The sequence below is a fragment of the Schistocerca gregaria genome, chromosome 3 (assembly GCF_023897955.1).
Source record: "Schistocerca gregaria isolate iqSchGreg1 chromosome 3, iqSchGreg1.2, whole genome shotgun sequence".
Classification (NCBI taxonomy): domain Eukaryota; kingdom Metazoa; phylum Arthropoda; class Insecta; order Orthoptera; family Acrididae; genus Schistocerca; species Schistocerca gregaria.
The window spans coordinates 170,149,202-170,171,158 of NC_064922.1; positions in this window are offsets into that span (position 1 = coordinate 170,149,202).

Below are 21,957 nucleotides of genomic sequence, written 5' to 3' on the forward strand. Positions count from 1 at the left end.
TCTCGGTAGTCACCGAGCGCCGTATGTACGTTACTCTTACCGCCGAGGCAAGTTTGATCCATGAGGAGTCTATCAGAAATTGAAGACCGTAGGCGAGCCCCAAGGATGCGCGCAAAAATCTTATAGTCGCAGTGCAAGAGAATGAGTGGTCTATAATCTCCTGGCCTCCTGCCACCACGTGGTTTGGGTGCTGGGATGATGATACCCTCCGTGAATTCGGCAGATATCTCAGTCTGTGGGAACAGGAGTTCGTTGTACATCTGAATCCAGGTCCGTCCCATGAGGTATGAAAAGGCGCGGTAAAATTCAATTGGGAAGCCGTCCTGTCCTGGGGACTTGTTCGGAGCCTTCCTGGCAATTGCATCTGTCAGCTCGTCCTCTGTTATCGCTGTGATCAAAGTCTCTGCATCCAGTGGTGGTCCTCTATCTGGCATTTCCGAGATGACATCATGTAGTGTCTCGTGGTTCACTTGTACAGGTCTATATAACTGGCGGAAATAGTCAGTAAACACATGAGCAATACCACGCTGGTTCACAACTTGCTGGCCTGTTTCAGAGATTAGTTCCTTGATTAATGTCCTGCGTCTTCGTTGGCGTTCACGTAATACGTGGTGCATGGAGGGGGTTTCGGCAACAACTGTGTCCTCCAATCTCGCCCGGACCATTACACCTTCCATTCTTTGTCTCGTCAGCTGTAATAACTTGGCTTTTATCCTACGCATGGCCGTGTGCCTTTCTGGCGATGGTTGTTGGGTCATCAGCTCCCTCAGGGCTGTAAATAAAAATCAGCCGTCGTGCGGTTGCACTGCGATTTGTCCTGCCCGATCGTATCAACGTTCTCCGTAACGTTGGTTTTGCGCATTTGATCCACCACTGGAGAACCGAGGTATATTGTATGCTCGTTGGCGGCGAACGCAGGTCTCCCAGGCCGCCTCTATCGACCGGCGACATGCAGTGTCACGTAAAGGTGCACAATTCATTTTCCAGGGACCCTTACTCTACCATATCTTCTGACGCGTTAGTGAAATCGTACAGACGTACGCCATATGATCCGTAAAAGCCGCCGCCCAGATTTCGGCATCCAGTATCGCCGTCCGTACAGCTCGTGTCACATACACTCTATCAAGTCTACTCGCCGAGTGTCCCGTTACAAACGTGTAACCCGGTCTGTCGCCGTGCTGCAGTTCCAGGTATCCAGAAGCGCCATTTCGGTAATCAACGCACGCAGTTCCATGCATGGTACGTAATGAGGTACTTGGTCCTTTTTGTCGACGACACAATTAAAGTCGCAGCCCACTATATAGTTATCGTAGTGTGCAGCGAACAACGGTGCTATCTCTTCGGTGAAAAAGGTCGCCCTTTCTCTTCGTAAGCCGGAGCCGGATGGCGTGTATAAATAGATGAAACGAACGCCGTCGACAGTGATCGCTATGCCACGTGCCGAAGGGAGAGACATGACGTCCTCCAGTCCTATTCCTTCCCTGGTGAGAATCGCCACACCGCATCCACTTTCATCGTGCACTGAATAATGTGCCTCGTAGCCGTAGAACTCTGGCGGCGATGTGAAACGCACTTCTTGTAGGAGTACAATATCCACGTCCGCAGCGCGTAACATATCTTTCAGCATTTGAATTTTAAGCGGTGTCCGAATGCCATTAATGTTTATCGTGGCAATGCGGTGCGCCTGGCGTGTGTTCATCAGTTGTAGGGCGGTGTCATTAAGCGACTGTCTGCACCCCCGGCGCTCCTCACCACACTAAGTTGTTCAACATTTCCCGACCCCTCCCGGCCTCTGGCCAGGACTATCCTCAATCGTGGCGTTCGTATTTCCGTTCTGTTCCTGTTGGTCCATTTCTTGAACCCAGTCCCCCAGCATATTTCCGGAACTGGTCGAAGGATGGGAGGCAACGTCGTCACCGCTCTGATGTTGGACAGTCGTCATCTCCACTTCTGCCTTCCGGCCACCAGAAGGAGAGTTCAAGTTATCGTCGCTGTGTAATTCCTGCATCGTCATCTCGGTATCTGTTGAATCCACTGGTCTCAGGTCGATACTGTTGTTGTCGTCCACTGTCCCCTCGGGACTATGGCTATCGTCAGCAGAAGTCAGTCGACGCTTCTTTCTTCTCTTCGGCGAACGCTGTTTCCGTTGCCTTGCTTCCTCATGGGCTGTTTGGGTTGCGTATCCTCCGTCTTGGGCCTGGCCTATCACGCTCTCGGCCACCAGAAGGAGAGTTCAAGTTATCGTCGCTGTGTAATTCCTGCATCGTCATCTCGGTATCTGTTGAATCCACTGGTCTCAGGTCGATACTGTTGTTGTCGTCCACTGTCCCCTCGGGACTATGGCTATCGTCAGCAGAAGTCAGTCGACGCTTCTTTCTTCTCTTCGGCGAACGCTGTTTCCGTTGCCTTGCTTCCTCATGGGCTGTTTGGGTTGCGTATCCTCCGTCTTGGGCCTGGCCTATCACGCTCTCGGTGGAAGCACTGGCAGCCACCACGGATGAGCCTGGAGCGGCCGTCAGCTGCACCTCTTGTGTGGTGTCCTGTGTCTGCTGTGGAGGACCCGGTGGTCGGAGTTCCAGTCCGTTGGTGTCCATGTTCTCTATAGGGGGCAGCTGCTGGTGTCCGTCGGAAATCTCCTTCACGTCGCCTCTCAGGGCCTCCACAAAGGTAAACGGTAAGACAGTCATCTGTTGTGGTGCCTGAGCGTCATTCCTTGGGGTTTGTACTAAACGTCGCTGGAGGCATTCCGAGCGGACGTGACCTTCTTTCCCGCACCCCGAGCAAGTGCGAGGTTGCCCATCATAGATTATAATCGCTCGACAACCTCCAACGTGCAAATAAGAGGGGACGTGCTTTCGCAGCTCTATCCGTATTTGTCTCACCACATTTAAAACGGGGTCCGTGGTAAAACTCGTCCGTTTTTTGGCCACATGGGATAGAACTGTACCGTATGGTCGAAAGGCGTCGGTAACAAGTTCAGACGGGGCCTCAAACGGAAGTTCGAAGACTCGTATAGTGCGGATCCCCATTACCGCGTGGTCGACCGTAGCCGCACCAACATTCCCGTCGGCATGACAGAAACGATACCCGTTCGGTGATCGTTGTAGAAGCCTTTCGCAAACAGCCTCGTCAACAAGCTTGACATAGACGACGCTTGAAACGATCGATAAATTGATTCCCACGATTTACTGTGGATCGATTTGTACCTCTTCTCTTAAGAAACGTTCGATCTCGTGTGCTTTTGGTCGTGTGTAGTCGTTCGCAAAACTGAACTTCAAGGTCGTTTTTCTGTACGAGTGTGCCATCTCGTTCTAGACTCACAACACCGCACACGCGAGGCTGCTCCGGCGTAAACAAGCAGGCGCGCGCACCACAGCGCGGCCGGCAGGCAACAGGGCCCGCACTGTGTCACTGCCGAAGGCAGGCTGCCCATCTGAGCCACCGAGGACACAGAGGATAGCGCGAATGCAGGGCTTTATCTCTGGCACGCCTCCCACGAAACCCACATTCTCAACGTATTGTCATATTCGTACTTTGACACTATACTGTAGAATAATGACTGTAAGACGATCCTTCTGCTGGATACACGAAAGGTCCTTAGCCAAAGGGCTATCCAAAACACTTGACCCCACCTTTTTATCGCCAATAGAGGCATGAGCACCGGAAAACTATCTTTTTATGCACACATCCTGTCGCATGCATACCCATTATACTTATGTAGTATTTCTTGTCGGGAGTACTTGCGCTTTTGCTTCACTCGCGCGTCACTCTACTGGCAGCGAGCAACTTGTTAACGTCATTTTTGTCCGCCAGGTTAGCTGTGCGGTCACCGCGGCCGATTGCTAAGCGAACGGGCACGGGTTCGATTCCCGACCGGGCCGAGTATTTTCTCCGCTCGGGGACTGGGTGCTGTGTTGTCGTTACGCTCGTATCGTCATAACTGAGATAGTTGGAGACAATAAATTGAAAGGAAAAAACATCATTCGGCTCTCCTGCCCCGCCGCTTACGGAGCCTGCGTATAGGCTCTCTACCACCACTGTACTACAGTACTCCAGCTGCCACCTAGCGGCCGAGAATCAAAACAGTATCCTTCGAAACAACGCGCTCCTCTTACGGGAAGTTGCTCACCAGCTCTCGAGCGAACATCTGCATGCAACATATAATTCGTTATACAATTTTTAAAAAAATCTACAAATGTCTCCTCAGGTGCATACTTGTACGACTGTTAAACACGCAAACTGAGTTTTGCAACAAATTCATCGATGTATTGTTTCTTCTGCGCTATCGTTCTTTTATTTGCAAATATTTATTGGCTTCGCAAATAGTGTATAGTGTAGCATCTTGATTAAATTAGATTAAATTAGATTCAGTTTTTTTCCATAGACCCAAAAATGAGATTCTTCTCGTTGGTGTGAAGAAAGTCAGAGATATAACACAAAACATTTGAATTTAATACTCACTTCCCTGGCCATTAGTCAGGAGATTGTCAAAATATGTGAATACGTTACGGTAAACTGGAGCTACTAATATTCACAGAATTAACACAGTCAGAATGAAACATAGTTGTACAGTCTTGGTCTCGTTCTTGCAGCATCAATTTCCGGCCGGAGCGATGTCGGAGATTTGATGATTTACCGAATTCCTGATATTCACAGCCCACTCGTGAAATATCGCCACCTCGGAGATGCTGTGTCCCAATCGGTCGTGTGCTGACAATAACAGCAAGTTCAAACTCACTTACATCTTGATAACTTGTCACTGTAGCAGCAGTAACCGATCTAACAACTGCGCCAGACACTTTTTGTCTTATATGGGCGTTGCCGATCACAGCGCCGTATTCTGCCTGTTTAAATATCTGTGTACTTGATTACGCTTGTCTATACCAGTTTCTTTGGCGCTTCAGGGTATAAGACTGTGGGAAATGAACATTGCATCGTTATGGCACCCCTATACATAAATCATAAGTTCTTCATACATCCCACATTGATTTCTACGGTTATTTCTGGTAGTGTTGCTTGTCTGTTATCACCGACAACTGTATGCAAACGCCGCTGCTCTCGGTCGTCAAGTGAAGGCCGTCGGCCACTGCATTGTCTGTGGTGAGAGGTAATGCTTGACACTGTGGATCTCTGAATATTGAATTACCTAACGATTTCCGAAATAGAATGTTCCATACGTCTAGTTCCAACTATCATTCTGCATTCAAAGTCTGTTAACTTTCCTCGTGCGGTCGAATTGACGTTGGAAAACTTTTCATACGAATCACCAGCGTACAAATGACAGCTGCACCTATGCAGTGCCCTTTTATATGTTGTGTACGCGACACTGTCGCCATCTTTATTTGTGCATATCCCTTATCACATCGCTATTTTTCTCTTCAGTACAAATGTCGTCACTGACGGTTACACTTTGAGGAAGCAATTCCTGGTAGGTCACACCGTCGCTGTTCCACCAGACGCATGTGGATGCGTGCAGAGCTTTGTACGTGGAGTTGGTGCTTCTATTGAGCTCAACCGTTAATTTCTTTTTCTTGTCTTAGAATAAAGGCACCATTTCTCGTAACTGGTAACGATGCAGGATAGGAGTGGTTGGTGCTGCTCACGATCCAATTTACTACGAGCAAGCAGAGTTGAACATATTGCCACAAGCTGACTGTCGTGATTTTTCACCCTTCCCCATTGCATCCAAATGCCGCACGATGGTGGAATCTACATCTACATCCATACTCCGCAAGCTACCTGACGGTGTGTGCCGGGGGGTACTCTGATTACCTCTATCGGTTCTACCTTCTATTCAAGTCTCGTATCGTTCGTGGCAAGAAAGATTGTCGGTATGCCTCTATGTGGGCTCTAATCTCTCTGATTTTATCTTCATGATCTCGCCGCGAGATATACGTAGGAGGGAGGAATATACTGCTTGACTCCTCGGTGAAGGTATGTTCTAGAGACTTCAACAAAAGCCCGTACCGAGCTACTGAGCTTCTCTCTCACAGAGTCTTACACTAGAGTTTATCTATCATCTCCCTAACGCTTATTACTAAATGATCCTGTAACGAAGTGCGCTGCTCTCCGTTGGATCTTCTCTATCTCTTCTGTCAACCCTATCTGGTACGGATACCACACTGGTGAGCAGTATTCAAGCAGTGGGCGAACAAGTGTACTGTAAATTACTTGCTTTGTTTTCGGACTGCATTCCTTAGGATTCTTTCAATGAATCTCAGTCTGGCATCTACCGACGATTAATTTTATATGGTCATTCGACTTTAAATGACTCGTAATGCCTACTCCCAGATAATTTATGGAATTAACTGTTTCCAGTTGCTGACCTGCTATATTGTAGCTAAATGATAAAGGATCTTTCGTTCTATGTAGTCGCAGCACATTACACTTGTCTACATTGAGATTCATTTGCCAGCATGTGTCAGTTCGATGCAGATCCTCCTGCATTTCAGTTTTTGGTTTTTCGACATCTATGTGCTCCATTTTCAGTTTTTGTCAAATTTGTAGGACGATAACCGTTGTTAGGGGCTTATTACAAAGTCGACTAACTGCAGAACTCTGTTAAACACAACACACAGATTGGTATTTTACTGTATGCAGAGAGGACCCCCATTTTAATATGAAAGCAGGCTGATGTGGGCCTCTTCCACTTCAAACGCTGCATAATAATATTGAACTTTAGGTCAAATTTTTAGTTTACACTTGAGTTGCCATTAAAATCTGTTATTCATTTGGTTCTTAACCCTGCAAACGGCTGTTATATTGCTAGGAGTACAACATACAAGCTGACCAAGATGTGAATGGAGCTTTATCAACAGATTTTCTTCGTGCGCTCCTGAATGCAGTAATCGATCGCGATTATGACATTTTCGAACACTACTTCAACGTATGGCTACTTTCCACTGCTACCTACAGTAAATGCTAATATCTCCCTGTGTTTATATATATATATATATATATATATATATATATATATATATATATATATATATATATATATATATTATTGTAAAAGATCTTTATTAAACTCTACATATACATTTACACACTGAAAACAACTGTTTATTCTTGATTGGTGTAGTTTTAATAACATCCAACTTAATTTTAATCAACAGATAATTCAAATCTACATTGGAACCTTGTAATTCTTTCTGCAGCCAGTAACTTGACAAGTACAGAGAAGGTATCTGTGTTTTCTAATTCTAATATGTATCTAATTTTTGTCCTATAAAATATCAGTTTTGTGGCTTTAACCATTAGTTGTGTTCCTTTCTGCAGGTATTCTAGCCGAGAGCATTCGAGGAGTCTTATTTTATTTCCTCCATAACACTATTGTCTTCCTGTGTGTACACTACCAACTCCTCTGCTCCACATTCTTGTGCAAACGAGTAACCGTCATTCCGTTTTTACCTTAGTTTTTCAGTCTGCAGTCAATTGTTCCGTTGCCAGGTGCACAATATCCAGTCCGCCGCATTTAGATACAATGTAACCACCCCTTTTATGCAGGTGGTAATGGAGATTTTTCGTGTATCCCTTAACGTAGTAAACATGCTCTCGTCTGTCATTTGCAGCCAGAACTATTAACATACGGCCATTTACTGTTGCTGTTCACAGTAAATGCTAACATCCAGTAGTAGCCAGATTTCTCTGTAAGTGTGTTTAAAGCCGTTAGTAAAACTTGTCTGCACATCTGCAGTAACATATTTTTCCACTTGCAGTTTATATTGATGCCACATGGAAGCAACTGGCACAGAGTGGAGCATATTGTTAATATTGTTTGTTGGTGTCTGATACACTTACACAGTCTTGCATAGAGTGAAACACATGATCCATTCTGTAGCTCTTATTGCATCCTCGAGCCTGGTAATGCAATGGTCTTTAGCCAAGGAAGGGGTGAAAGTTTCTCATAGTGACATGTTTGGACACTTCAGAAAATCTATAAGATGGTTACCAATAACTATGTTCATTCTCAAGCTTGTTATGTGACGTACAAAATTTGTTGTATAATTTACTCGACAGGTGGAGGTCAACCACATTAAGCAGCCAGTCCCAACGATCTTGTTGTGGTCCACAGTCACATTACTGTCTCCCTGGCAATCGCCTTCCATACAGAAGCTGTGTTTTGATATTAGGTAGTCATACATCTTCATTTTACTAAAAATCCCAGCTAACTTCACTGTTATGTCGTCTACACCAATATGCATTCCAAATGTTGTGGTCTTCTCTCCCAATACATATCACTTGCAAGCAAAGATTGTAAGTAGGCTGTTTAGGTTTTTTTTATTGGTAACGCCACGTAGCGCTCTATATGAAAATCACTGGCTGTGCTGTGTGCAGTCTGTGTCTGGTTGGCATTGTTGGAACATTCACTATTGTAGTGTTGGGCAGTTGGCTGTTAACAGCGCGTAGCGTTGCGCAGTTGGAGGTGAGCCGCCAGCAGTGGTGGATGTGGGGGGAGAGATGGCGGAATTTTGAGAGCGGTCGATCTGGACGCGTGTCCATCAGAAAGAGTAAATTTGTAATATTGGATATCATGGACTGATATAGATATTATGGCTTTTGAACACTATTAAGGTAAATAAATTTTTTGTTCTCTATCAAAATCTTTCATTTGCTAACTATGCCTATCAGTAGTTAGTGCCTTCAGTAGTTTGAATCTTTTATTTAGCTGGCGGTAGTGGCGCTCTCTGTTTTGCAGTAGTTCTAGTAACGAAGATTTTTGTGAGGTAAGTGATTTGTGAAACGTATAGGTTAATGTTAGCCAGGGCCATTCTTTTGTAGGGATTATTGAAAGTCAGATTGCGTTGCGCTAAAAAAATATTGTGTGTCAGTTTACGTACAGTCATGTATCATTTTTCTAAGCGGACGTTTCAAGGTCTGGCGCACTTAACCGAGGCTAGGAGCGCGAGGCAGGACGAGATGCCTGCGTTTATGTGCTGGTGACGTAGTGTCCTGCTTCGTGAAATACCACATAGCGATTCAGCACTGCAGCTTACACATAATAAGGTGCAGACAAGTTAACAAACAAGGTATACCCAGCAAAAATGAAGAAAGGACTGTTTTCTGTGTGTAAAAGTGTTAATTTTTGTGTTCTCTACCTTGCCAAAAACCCTAAGAAAAGTCTGATATTTGTGATGAACTTGTAGTGATCCAGCTACAAACGGCTAACAAAATTAAGACCTTACCTGCTATGTTATCTAGTTCAGTTACGAATCAAGCCATATGTAGTGATCGTGACTCAATCGTGCTACTAAATTTTCGCCAAACTACCGTAAAAGACTAAATCCATCATCATTGCAAATCTGATGTGGTACGTAAAGAAACACTCCCTGATTTCTACGAACAAAGGTTAGACCGTTTTGCCTAATATTTATCTCTGCATACGCGGTTAAGTGCAGTACTACAGTATGTATATGTGGTTATGATGATGTGGCAGAAGGACATTTATTTCTAAGTGTGCACACAGTGCTTAGTCTGACACTTGTTAGGTGTAAGCAGATTTGCTGTCATTGGCTGACGCATTCAGCTTAATGGCGGACGCCACACACTGAACATATACAATGTCTAAATAGATGCACATTAAATTCACTAACAAAAATTGTGGTGCACACATGTTTCACACTCACCAAAAGATACTTAAAATATTGAGCAATGACAGCAGCGCTAAAATTATGAATGAAAGAAATAGACATAGGATTGGAAACAACTACATTAATGGAGCTCAACAATGTCTACATTAACAACAAAATTTCGCTAACATATTTATTTTGAAGAAGAATCAAATTAAAGATTAGTTTCTTTGAACAAGTTCCAAACAGAGAATTTACAATTTTAATAGTTGTTTTAGTCTTTGACGAGAGCTAAAGCAGCTATCAAATCGTTCAAATGGCACTATGGGTCTTTAAATCTGAGGTCATCAGTCGCCTAGAATTTAGAGCTACTTAAACCTAACTGACTTAAGGACATCACACACGTCCATGCCCGAGGCAGGATTCGACCCTGCGACTGGTCGCGCGGTTCCAGACTGAAGCGATTAGAACCGCGCGGCCACGGCGGCCGGTGCAGCTATTCTTATCTGTTACGATGCAGGCAGTAAGGTGCAATGTCGTCGGAAGGTTATCGTTGCACACGGCGTGTTGAAATCAGTTCCGTCGTTTATAGATGCTGTAGATGACTTATCTCTCATGGAATTTTACATTACACTCGGCAACGATTTCATTGGTGGCTTATTATAGGCCACCGTATAGTTGGACGTTGTTACAGTTATTGCCAATATTCAGCTTTGCATGAGCGGTCTATTATGTCTCTCATGCACAACGCAGAAGTAACACAGTTCAACAGAGGGTTTTAAAGTTATTTCGATTGTGGAATAACGGTATGTTCGTTTACCAAGCGAATAACGCGACCGCGACCTCGCCACTGTTGGCGGTAACGCGCAGACTCATAATAAACAGTTGCTATACGCCTGCGGCACATCCACACGGTAATCAGCGACGGCGCGAATATGGATTCAAATTATACAGTATGCAAAATGCACACGGCGCAGTCACGGCGGGCACAGTTCTTTCCAGAACAGCGCATCTACAATGCCGTCTGTCCAGAGCTACATTGTCGTAGTTATGCGACACAGTTCGTTTGGCGGTTTTACACAGTCCAACTTCTCTGTCCATTTTAAATGTTTTTACAGTCCATTACAGGAAGGAGCAGAAATGTATCTCATCGTTAACCAGTTTAGCTCGAACCGACTGTTTCACGACACGGCATAGTCAGCATACTTTTAATCTTCTTACGCCTTCTCGGTACAATACATGAGTGCAACACACGTTCTTCTCACACTGTTCGACCTCACAATCGATATTCTTATCGCTCTCGCTCTGATTGTATAAAATCTCACTACATATTTCTTGGCAGAGTCATTCCAGTCAAAACTAATGCAACAAACGAAGAATCAAAATATTTTACATATTCAATAGACAAGAAAACGTAATTATTAATATCTAAACGGAAAATAATATCAGTTGCATATTATTATTTTCAACAAACAGTTGCTCGTTACATTACAGAACAAAATAAACACTATGCTACGCAGATGACCAGAAGTTCATGTACAACTACGAGAAAAGAAAGAAAACAAGAAAGAAAACAGAAAGAAGACTCTTACGTAAGTTGTAACTAGCGTTGTCTTCACAAACCACATGTATGTAAAGTTGGTAGGTGGGTGACCTTCAAAAGTAGTTGAAACTAGGTATCCCAAGGTAGAGTAACCCTCATTTCGTAACTATATGAACTCTGTCGCACTATACAGAGAGTCCCAATAGTACTACGAATATTGCACTCTAGAACCAAGACACTGAACGCTCTCTATCTCAGTCACCACACTGAAGTCTCCGTAGCATCCTACACCAAATGCTTAACTCCACTTGTAGTCAAACTGTGCGTAATGGTGAATGGCAGTATTCTTCCAGCGCTTAGATGAGACTGAAGTTCTGGCTATAGATGGGTTAAGACACAGGCTTTGAAAGCTTGGGTAGACATCCTGTCTGTGAACAACGACTGCTGCTGCTACTGTGGTTCAGGAAGGAACATCTGCATGTCCTTTTCTATGACAATAATTATACCAAAGACCTAAATTAACGAAACACGTTCTCAGAAATAATAATAATAATCATAATAATAATAATAATAATAATTAGAGACAGATAAACACTTACTGATAGTCTTCTTCCTCCCAATTGCACGATGTTGATGCTGGCGTCACTTAATACAGCGTGGTCAGACGCACAGTTGGTAAATGACAGCATACACGCAATCAAACTACAAAAATCAAAACTGCTCAAAGGATGGGAAGCCTGCTGTGCTCTTCACTAGTGCTCCGAGGACCTCTCAGCCTAACACAATAATCGGTCGTGTGACTGGGGCCTCCCATCGGGTAGTCCATTCACCAGGTGCAAGTCTTTCGATTTGACGCCACTTCGGTGACTTGCGCATCGATAGGGACGAAATGAAGATGATTAAGACAACTCAACACCCAGTCCCTGAGCGAAGAAAATCTCTGACCCAGCCGGGAATCGAACCCGGGCCCTTGGGATTAACATTCTGTCGCGCTGACAACTCAGCCACCGGGGGCGGACAGCGTAACACAATTAGCAATAATCGGGAGAGATTTTATCATGACTTGAGCGTCAGATGCTAGTGTCGGCGATACCACGAAAAGCTGATTCAGATGTCATCCCTTCCAGAAATGCTGATGCTCCTGTTAACAATTCTTGGCCCCCGCCCCTAGAAGCAGACCTGTACATCCGTTGTCACTCGTGGTCAGGTGTTTCCCTTTTGAAGTAATGCGCATGTAGTTTGTAATGTGCTGACAGTCATGGTATCAATCTTTCCTCTCGCATGTAGACACAAGTATCAGTGTTCTTAAATATGCTGATAATAACTGTGTGACAGTTTGTAAACCGATTTAGCAATCACTATAGCTATGCTACTAAATGGCTGGAACAATCACCAGCTAACCTAGTCTCAGATGAAAGTTGCTTATCTAAGAGCTTCCAGTGGCATTAAAACTTTGAGTTTCAGTACTTCATAAGATTATTGACCGAATTTAAAAAATTAATATGCTGTCATAACCCATTCATTTAGAGGTATAGTAGCATGAGTACTTTAAAGGATTTACACAGTAAGTCAAGTATACTAGTATACTAGAAACGGCGTATACGCCTTGAGGCAGTGTACTTCACAGCGTGCAAATTGCCCAGACTGTATTCATCCAGCGTTTAAGAGTGAGCGTACTTAGCGACTTGTAACAAAATTTACACATAATTTCAAACATTTTCGAAACATTTCTTGCTACCACCTGCCACAGAATAATGAAATAAATATCGCTGGCTACTTTTATGCCGTAAACCTTAAGCAATCGGGTATGACGCTTTAGTTAACTACGTCTTTACTTTTTGCACACAGTATCCACAAATCCAACTGAAAGTAGCTGCAAAATTACATCGTTGTACGACACACAAAAATGGTTCAAATGGCTCTGAGCACTACGGGACTTAACATCTGAGGTCATCAGTCCCCTAGAACTTAGAACTACTTAAACCTAACTAACCTACGGACAACACACACATCCATGCCCGAGGCAGGATTCGAACCTGCGACCATAATGGTCGCGCGGTTCCAGACTGAAGCGCCTAGAACCGGTCGGTCACCTATGCCGGCTACGACACACAGTTCAGGTGATATGTCAAGGAGGTGCGTGAAGAACTATTTTTTCCTAAAACAGAGACTACAGTCATTCATGACAATCAGAGCACTGAACGACTTCCAACAATCTTTAAACATAATTAAAACCATTTTCTGAAGTTTCTTTCTTTCTTTTTTTTTTTTTTTTTTTGCTTTATAGGGTGCAAACTTACTTTGCGTATTTGAAGTTCCATACAAGTGATTCAGTTCAATCGCGATTCCTTAGAGAGTGGTATAGTTGCTTACAGCGCACTGGTCAAGCCCTCCCGCCAGAGACTGCACTGGATATGACCCTTTCTTGGATTACCTGATTGAATTTCCACCTATCTGTACTCTGTAAAGCTGTCGTAGATGACGTCCTCAAAAGCAGACTGTAACGTTCTTTTTTTGTTATATTATTTGTGTTTTTTTTAAATGGATATACTATGCTTAATGTTTGTCTTCCAGAAAATTACTGTGTAATGTGTTGTTGAGCAACTTAAAATCTTAGCTTAATCAGTTTTACTGTAATCCAACGAAAATTTTAACAACTTAATCCGGAAAACCACTGTTTAATGCCTATAATGAAAACAGTCCCTCTTAAATTTACTCAGTCTCGTGAGCGCCGAGTTGTGTGGCCCTGTGCAATAAACTGATAAAATTCCCTACGCAAATAAACAATTAAATACAGTTTTTTCCTTAGCTCTTCCTTAGCTCAGGTATTTTGTTCTCTCCACAGTAGGCATACGAAATATTCAATCTTGGCACAGCGAAGTGTAATGCTGGCCGTAAAATAGTTTCACACAAATAATGTCAGTAGATTAGTTGATAAATGAATAACCCTGCAAATGTTCAGCGATAATTTTGGATATTGGCTCAGCGCTGTGCAATGCTGCCTGCATTAAAGCTGTTACAAACATTAATGATTTTCTGTTTCTGGTACATTAAATATTTTTTTACTCTGATGGTGGTACGTGGATTCCTTTTCGTGCCACACTTACCCACCATATCTTAGATATCATAAAAGAGGAAGCAGGATGGAATCATGGTCGGTAGTAACAATTTATAATTAAGACAGTTTATTGACATTAGGCCTTTGAACGAATTTTACAATTACAAATTGTGGATGAGTCACTAGATAAAGCTTTGCAAATACAGTTAGAAACCCAACGTACTCAGTACTCAAATAAACAGTCCATTAAGAGAAAGTTATAAAAACTTAATAAAAATACCCTTATAAACTTACTATTTCAAACCGTTAAAGAAGCACTCGTTAAAAGGTCAATTGCAAACTTAACGTTGCTAGCCGCTAATACTCCTCGCCTTATTTTCCCTTATTAAGAAAACAGAATTACTGACAAACTTCAGAAATTCAAACTCCCATATAGGATTTCCCTCAAAATACATATAATGAAAACAGCTACCAATAAAGGGAGACTTAATGTCTTTTCAACACTATTGCCAAGCTAAGATCCAATTGCATAACATGATAGAACCACGTACAAAAAAAATTACAGCAGAAACACTGATCTCTTAAAAATGAATGTTCACTTGCTCAGACGTGTTAATAAAAGACTACTAGAAAGAGCTGCACAAGGAACTCAGCAGATGCTATGCAATTTAAAGTTGAGCCAGTTGCGAGTCGCAAACAATTAAGGAAACAGGTTCGTATAAGAACAGGTTACATACAATATGTATTTATAAATCTAAGATAAAAGATAAATACTAAACTCTGGAAGGCGGTATGTGAACAACTCCCGGTAGTGGTCAGGTTCTTAAACACTGTCAGGTTAGCGTCGGATGACACTTCACTCTCCACCAAGGTGCTGGCACAATCAAAGGTTTTTTGCGCGAACCACAAAGACATTCCAATATCTCTGAAACATACAAACACTCGGCAGAACCTTTGACTCGATATGTGGGTAAGCGTGAAAAAGAACACGTTATACTACTGACAAATTCGCAACTTTCACCTTCAGCATTTTACACATGAACAACTGTATTAATAGAGTACAGGCTTTGAGAACGTCAACATAAAATCATTTGAAACTTCCTCGGGACTTTTGCCTTTCGCGGGCAAGTGCTCTACAAACTGAGCTACCCAAGCACGACTCACGCCCCGTCCTCACTGCTTTAATTCCGCCAGTACCTCGTCTCCTACCTTCCAAACTTCACAGAAGCTCTCCTGCGAACCTTGAAGAACTAGCACTCCTGGAAGAAAGGATATTGCGCAGACATGGCTTAGCCACAGCCTGGGGGATGTTTCTAGAATGAAATTTTCACTCTACAGCGGAGTGTGCGCTGATATGAAACTTCCTGGCACAAGCCCGCGAAAGACAAATGTCCCGAGTTCGAGTCTCGGTACGGCACACAGTTTTAATCTGCCAGGAAGTTTCATATAAGCGCACACTCCGCTGTAAAGTGAAAATTTCATTCTATAAAATCATTTGATTATAAGTAACACACATCACTAGTAAAATTTCTGAGAAAACTTCCAAATAACGGCTACCATTTAAATAGGCCAACTGAACTCTTCCACACCAACTTAAAGTTCGAGTATGAAAGTCTCACCATAATAATAAAATTAAATGCCTCTGAGTGCGCCGGTCAACAAAACACAATTACAACCACTTACTTCATATCACGTACACAATACGAAGGAATGGGTTCCACAGCTTCACCACTTCACTTCAAATTTTGTTCCCAGCGAAGTCACAGAACTTGTATCTCCGAGCTGCACATGTAGCCAAGACGCCCGACGAATTTCACACCCAACATATCACGGTCACCACGCTCGTTCGGCAGCCGTTGACACTCATCTCCCAGCGAATGTCACGAGATCTCGAGGGTTACACGTCGAAGGTTAATAAGCCAATCCCTTCGCCCACCAACCCAGAAGATAAGACATGCGAAAAGCAAAGATAGCTTAGCTCAACCACAATCGACCTCAACGATACATGAAAAAAATAACACTGGCGCCAGCACGCCACGGCTCAGATTGAAAAATCATTTCTTTCAAAAAATATTCATTGGATTGGAACAGCTGCAAAGCACCACAGGAAACGTGAGTTCCGCTTCTTCATATAATGAATTAATTCCTGACACTGTAATTTCACCAACTAATTTGACTAGCAGTCAGACGGTAGATTCCGATATTACGGACGCCGCTGATCTGTGCATGGCTGACGCGCACAATTCAAAGCTAGGTTACTTACCGAAAGAGGTCAGTGATTTACCTACTTTTCACACAATTTAGAGATTGCCAATAGCATCTCTGAGGAAACAATAGTGCAAAGTACTCAATCTGTTCTTAAAAATCCGTCAGATTCCGCAAGCGGTAGTTATGCAGATAACGCAACAAACGAAACGTCCATGATTGTAGATGATGTCTCCACACCGCAAAACACTAGTGTCATCTGACGCATCACTTGAAAAGAATACAGAAGCGACGCTTCAAAATTTCATGCAAGTGATGGTTAAACAGTTTACTCAGTTTAATGAACTGTTTAATAAAAATGACGAACACTTTTCTATCATGCGACAAGAAATACGAGAAATGCAAGTTGACACCACCAATCAGTTCAATGATGAGCTTAAATCGTACAGAGAAACGACTGATTACCGTTTCAAAAAGGTACATACAGACATCAAGGCCAGTGAAAAACGTCTTTGCGATAAAAATGAAGTGATAGCCAGGCAATGCGCAGACAGTACCAAACCTTTGAGAGATGACATTCATGCTTTAAGATGCAATGTAGTGAAACCTATAAAAAGCTTACTGATGAAATCCAATCAACTGAGCTACCCAAGCACGACTCACGCCCCGTCCTCACAGCTTTACTTCTGCCAGTATCTCGTCTCCTACCTTCCAAACTTTACAGAAGCTCTCCTGTGAACTCTGCAGAACTAGCATTCCTGAAAGAAAGGATATTGCGGAGAAATGGCTTAGCCACAACCTGGGGGATGTTTCCAGAATGAGATTTTCACTCTGCAACGGAGTGTGCGCTGATATGAAACTTCCTGGCAGATTAAAACTGTGTGCCGGACCGTGACTCGAACTTGGGACCTATGCTTTTCGCGGGCAGGTGCTGTGCCAACTGAGCTACCCAAGCACGACTCATACCCGCGAAAAGCAAAGGTCCCGAGTACGAGTCTTGGTCCGGCACACAGTTTTAATCTGCCAGGAAGTTTCATATCAGCGCAGAGTGAAAATCTCATTCTGGAGAAATCCAATCAGTTAATGAAAGAATAGATCAACAAGACACTCGATTAGATGCACGTCTTAAAGCTCACACTGCGACCTCAGGAAAGCGATACCAAGACTTTCTCTGTAAACACGCTGACGAAAACAATCAGTTGTTACAGTATTAGCAGTAGGGTCTACAAATACAGGAAGTAGAACAGCATTTGCTTCCCTCCCTCCCCCCTTCCTCTCTTCCGGTGCAGTGATTTTAACGTTTTCGTTTTGGTGTTACTCCAGTGCCATGTGGTGTGCTACGTTCCACCAGCACCAACAGTGTTTCCAGCCATTCGTTTGTGTTCCCACTATGGTGCTTCTTTGTTTTTTGTGTCAACTCACACTGTTCATTCTTCGCATGTATGTGTGGCTCTTGTCTATGTTGTTTTTAAATTTTCAGTTTATACTTATCTATTTTTTGTTCTTGCTTTTTTTCATCACTTTATACCATTCTCTGCCATGTGTTCTTTTCTCATGTGACTATGTTGTTTCTGTAAATCTCTTGGCTGAAGAGCAGCGTATTGTGCCACTGTCAGCCCATCCCATTTTGTGGAGTGAAATAACAGTAAATAATAATAAAAAATACAGCAGTTGCTCACTAGTCTTACAAACCATGTTGACGCTACTATAAATTCCGTTACAGACGAGGTTAACAGAGTAAAACAATCACAGAACCAAATACAGGCAGACGTAACTGATTTCAAAACACTGTTGACACACAAATCCAGAAATTTTAAGGGATAGTGTACAGATGGCATCAAGTCATTAAACTCCCGTCTCGAAGAATTAGAGCTGGTGCAGGACCCTGACAAAACTACTCAGCGAGGCATTAAAGACCAGTTAGCGAGTTTACCCAATTTGGAACTCTCCAGTTTTCCCACTGAACCGTGCGTGGCTCACGTTCCTGCCATCACGTATTTTACACCCTGTTTTAAGGTACTTCGACCACACCACATTAATTTAAATTACTGCGGTCGCTGTTTTGCCTGGCCATCAGCGACGCTAGCAGCGCGTATCGATATATCCCCTCTCGTAATGTCTTTGCTCAACTGCTACTACTTCCCAGTCGTTGTCTGTCGTAAGAGAGTTCAGGTCTGCCAGTCAGTTGGAACGCATCTGGAGCACAGTCCGCACCTGCCAGTCTGTGAGTTGCAATGCGGCACTAGTGCAGTCGGGTTGGAGCAGTGAGGTCTGCGTCGACATGGCTCGCCCGACCATTGCCGCCATGTATCACTTGTACTGAGCCACGGTCTGGGTGGATCGTCGGTCGGTCGTCGTAATGGACAACGCGTTTTGGCTCTCCGATCGTTCATGAGTCGGCTGTGTGTATGTGTGTGGGTGCATCGACTCGCGATTTGTCTTCGCGCTTGCTTAGTTACTGTTGGGTATCGTTCAGGTCTTGGTGCAAGTGTTTGTCAGGTTGTGTGTGTAGTTGACGTTGTTTCCACTGACGACTTTTTTTAGATGTTGTCATTCTGGAGGGAGTCGGTCGGTTGCTGCGGACCAGGGAAGTTATCTCCATGCGTACAGTCGGCTGGTTCCGCTTGCGGTCGCTGTCGGAGCGTGTGTGGAGCTGTCCGATCGCTACGAGCTTCGTGGTTCGCCGACCCAGAACGTCAAAGTTGAGCAGTGGTTTCAACTATCCAAGCCACGTCCATTCATGTTGTGGTAGTTCGTTTCGGTGGTTCCTTTCTTTCAGGAATGCTAGTTCTGCAGAGTTCGCAGGAGAGCTTCTGAAAAGTTTGGAAGGTAGGAGACGAGATACTGGCAGAAGTAAAGCTGTGAGGACGGGGCGTGAGTCGTGCTTGGGTAGCTCAGTTGATTGGATTTCATCAGTAAGCTTTTTATAGGTTTCACTACATTGCGTCTTAAAGCATGAATGTCATCTCTCAAAAGTTTGGTACTGTCTGCGCATTGCCTGGCTATCACTTCATTTTTATCGCAAAGACGTTTTTCACTGGCCTTGATGTCTGTATCTACCTTTTTGAAACAGTAATCAGTCATTTCTCTGTACGATTTAAGCTCATCATTGAACTGATTGATGGTGTCAACTTGCTGTTAAATAACAATAAATTACAATTAGAAGGTGAAACTGACTCCAACCTTATTTGGCCCTTCCGAAAATCTTAATTACCTGTTCTGCTCAGCGGGTTTAGCTGGCGTTTCACCCACTGTCACCCACTTTTTTGTGCATATGGTCCAAATAAGCCAGTACCTGACCGAAACAGTAATCAGTCGTTTCTCTGTACGATTTAAGCTCATCATTGAACTGATTGGTGGTGTCAACTTGCTGTTAAATAACAATAAATTACAATTAGAAGGTGAAACTGACTCCAACCTTATTTGGCCCTTCCGAAAATCTTAATTACCTGTTCTGCTCAGCGGGTTTAGCTGGTGTTTCACCCACTGTCACCCAGTTTTTTGTGTATATGGTCCAAGTAAGCCAGTACCTGACCGAACCGTATAGCCCATGTGCACTAACACAATTATGCATCTCAAAACGTCGGCACTCATTACGAGTTTTCCTTCTCACTGGACAGCAAAAGAAAAGCATTTCAGCTTTCTGGGGAGGTGTTCCGGTGAGCAACACCGAGTGTTTCTATTGCTGAAATTTAGCCATCATGCGGTGCAATTTATTGGTTGACTACAATTCGAGTGCACCAGCGGAATTTTCTGCTTTGTGGCAGTTAGTACTCTGGTTACCTGCCCTGGCCACTGACACAAATTCAGGCAATGTTCTTTTGGGTGAAGCTAACTATATTACCGTATTTCAAATTCAAGTGTACCAGCTGAATTTTCTGCCTTGTGGTCGTTAGTGTTCCGGTTACCTGCCCTGACCACTAACGTAATTTCAGGCAACGTCCTTTCCTCACCTGTTGTCGCTGTCCAACATGGTGTGTAATTTGGACAGCTAATACATACATAATTGTGGATTATCACGTTGGTAACCTTTGGTGTTTGAGTTCTCGTGTACTGATTGACGGGAAGCAAGTCGTTGTGCAAGTCGGTCCGTGGCTGTCCCCTGGTTGGGTTCCGACGGATTAAGTGTAGTTGAGCCCACCACCTGTTGTCTCACCTAAGTGAACGAGGGCAGACCGACCTCCCTGGAGGCTTCTGAGTGCAGTTGCCTTTATTGTCTTTCCCACCGGTGTTTAATTATCTGTTTTGAGATATTTAAAATTTTGGAAAATTAATTGTGGGCTTTCAGCCTTGTAACCTTATTCTTAAAATTATCTTTCAAGCTTAAACTTTTCGGCCTGCTGCCTTTAAAAGATCATAGTAATATATTTTAAATTTTTGAAATTTAATAGTGGCCTTCGGCCATTTGTATTGCACCTTGCATATGTTTGTTCTATTTACTTTGTCTTGAGGTTTTCCACGTACATACATTTTTTAATTATTTTATTTGGGATTTTAACTGCATTTTTATCTTGTCGATTTTTAAGATTTCTTGTTTGGAGGCCTTCAGCCGTGAAAGAGTTGCATTTGGTAAAGGTTCACCGATGTGCCGCTTTGGTTGTAAATGTGCTGTTAAATAACAATAAATTACAATTAGAAGGTGAAACTGACTCCAACCTTATTTGGCCCTTCCGAAAATCTTAATTACCTGTTCTGCTCAGCGGGTTTAGCTGGCGTTTCACCCACTGTCACCCAGTTTTTTGTGTATATGGTCCAAATAAGCCAGTACCTGACCGAACCGTATAGCCCATGTGCACTAACACAATTATGCATCTCAAAACGTCCGCACTCATTACGAGTTTTCCTTCTCACTGGACAGCAAAAGAAAAACATTTCAGCTTTCAGGGGACTTATTACAATTATTAGATATTCACCAATCGGATTACTCATTTGTCAATAAGAACTTTAATAACAGCAATCAAGGTAACAACTCATTCGGCTACAACGAGCTATCCCGCCCATTACATAGCAAGAGAAATAAAAGATTTGATTCCGATAACGAATTTCATGGACATAGTACCAAGAGACAGCATTTTCATAACTAGTGTATTCAGCAACAGCTAAATTCTCATAGCTACCCACTAGCTTAAAGTCTACATCCAACCTTTAACAGAACGCAACTGTAACTGGGTTTGCACTCCGCGTGCCCCTACTGACAATCAATTCTGCCCCTCGGGCAACATCTTTGGTTCAGTGGTGTCAAAGATACAATCTCTTCTACATGTGATAACCGTTACATGTCATTTTTCATGAACTATATTAGAAAATCGGGCTCCACGTACAAGTGGACCCCTCACAAGATCTGGTAACGCACTGGATTCTTCAGAAGATGGAGGCAGGGGACCTGTGATTCTAATTAGTGGTGCAGGTAAGTAGCTTCCGTAAAATAAGTCCTGGGATACCATTAAAATGCGTTTATTTTCAAACACTGTAAAACAGTAACAGTTTAGTATAATGAAATAACGCCTTTCACAAAATTAATAAGTTTCGAGAGGATGGTAGAGCTAAATATTGTCACTGATGTGCCAAAGAAACTGGTATAG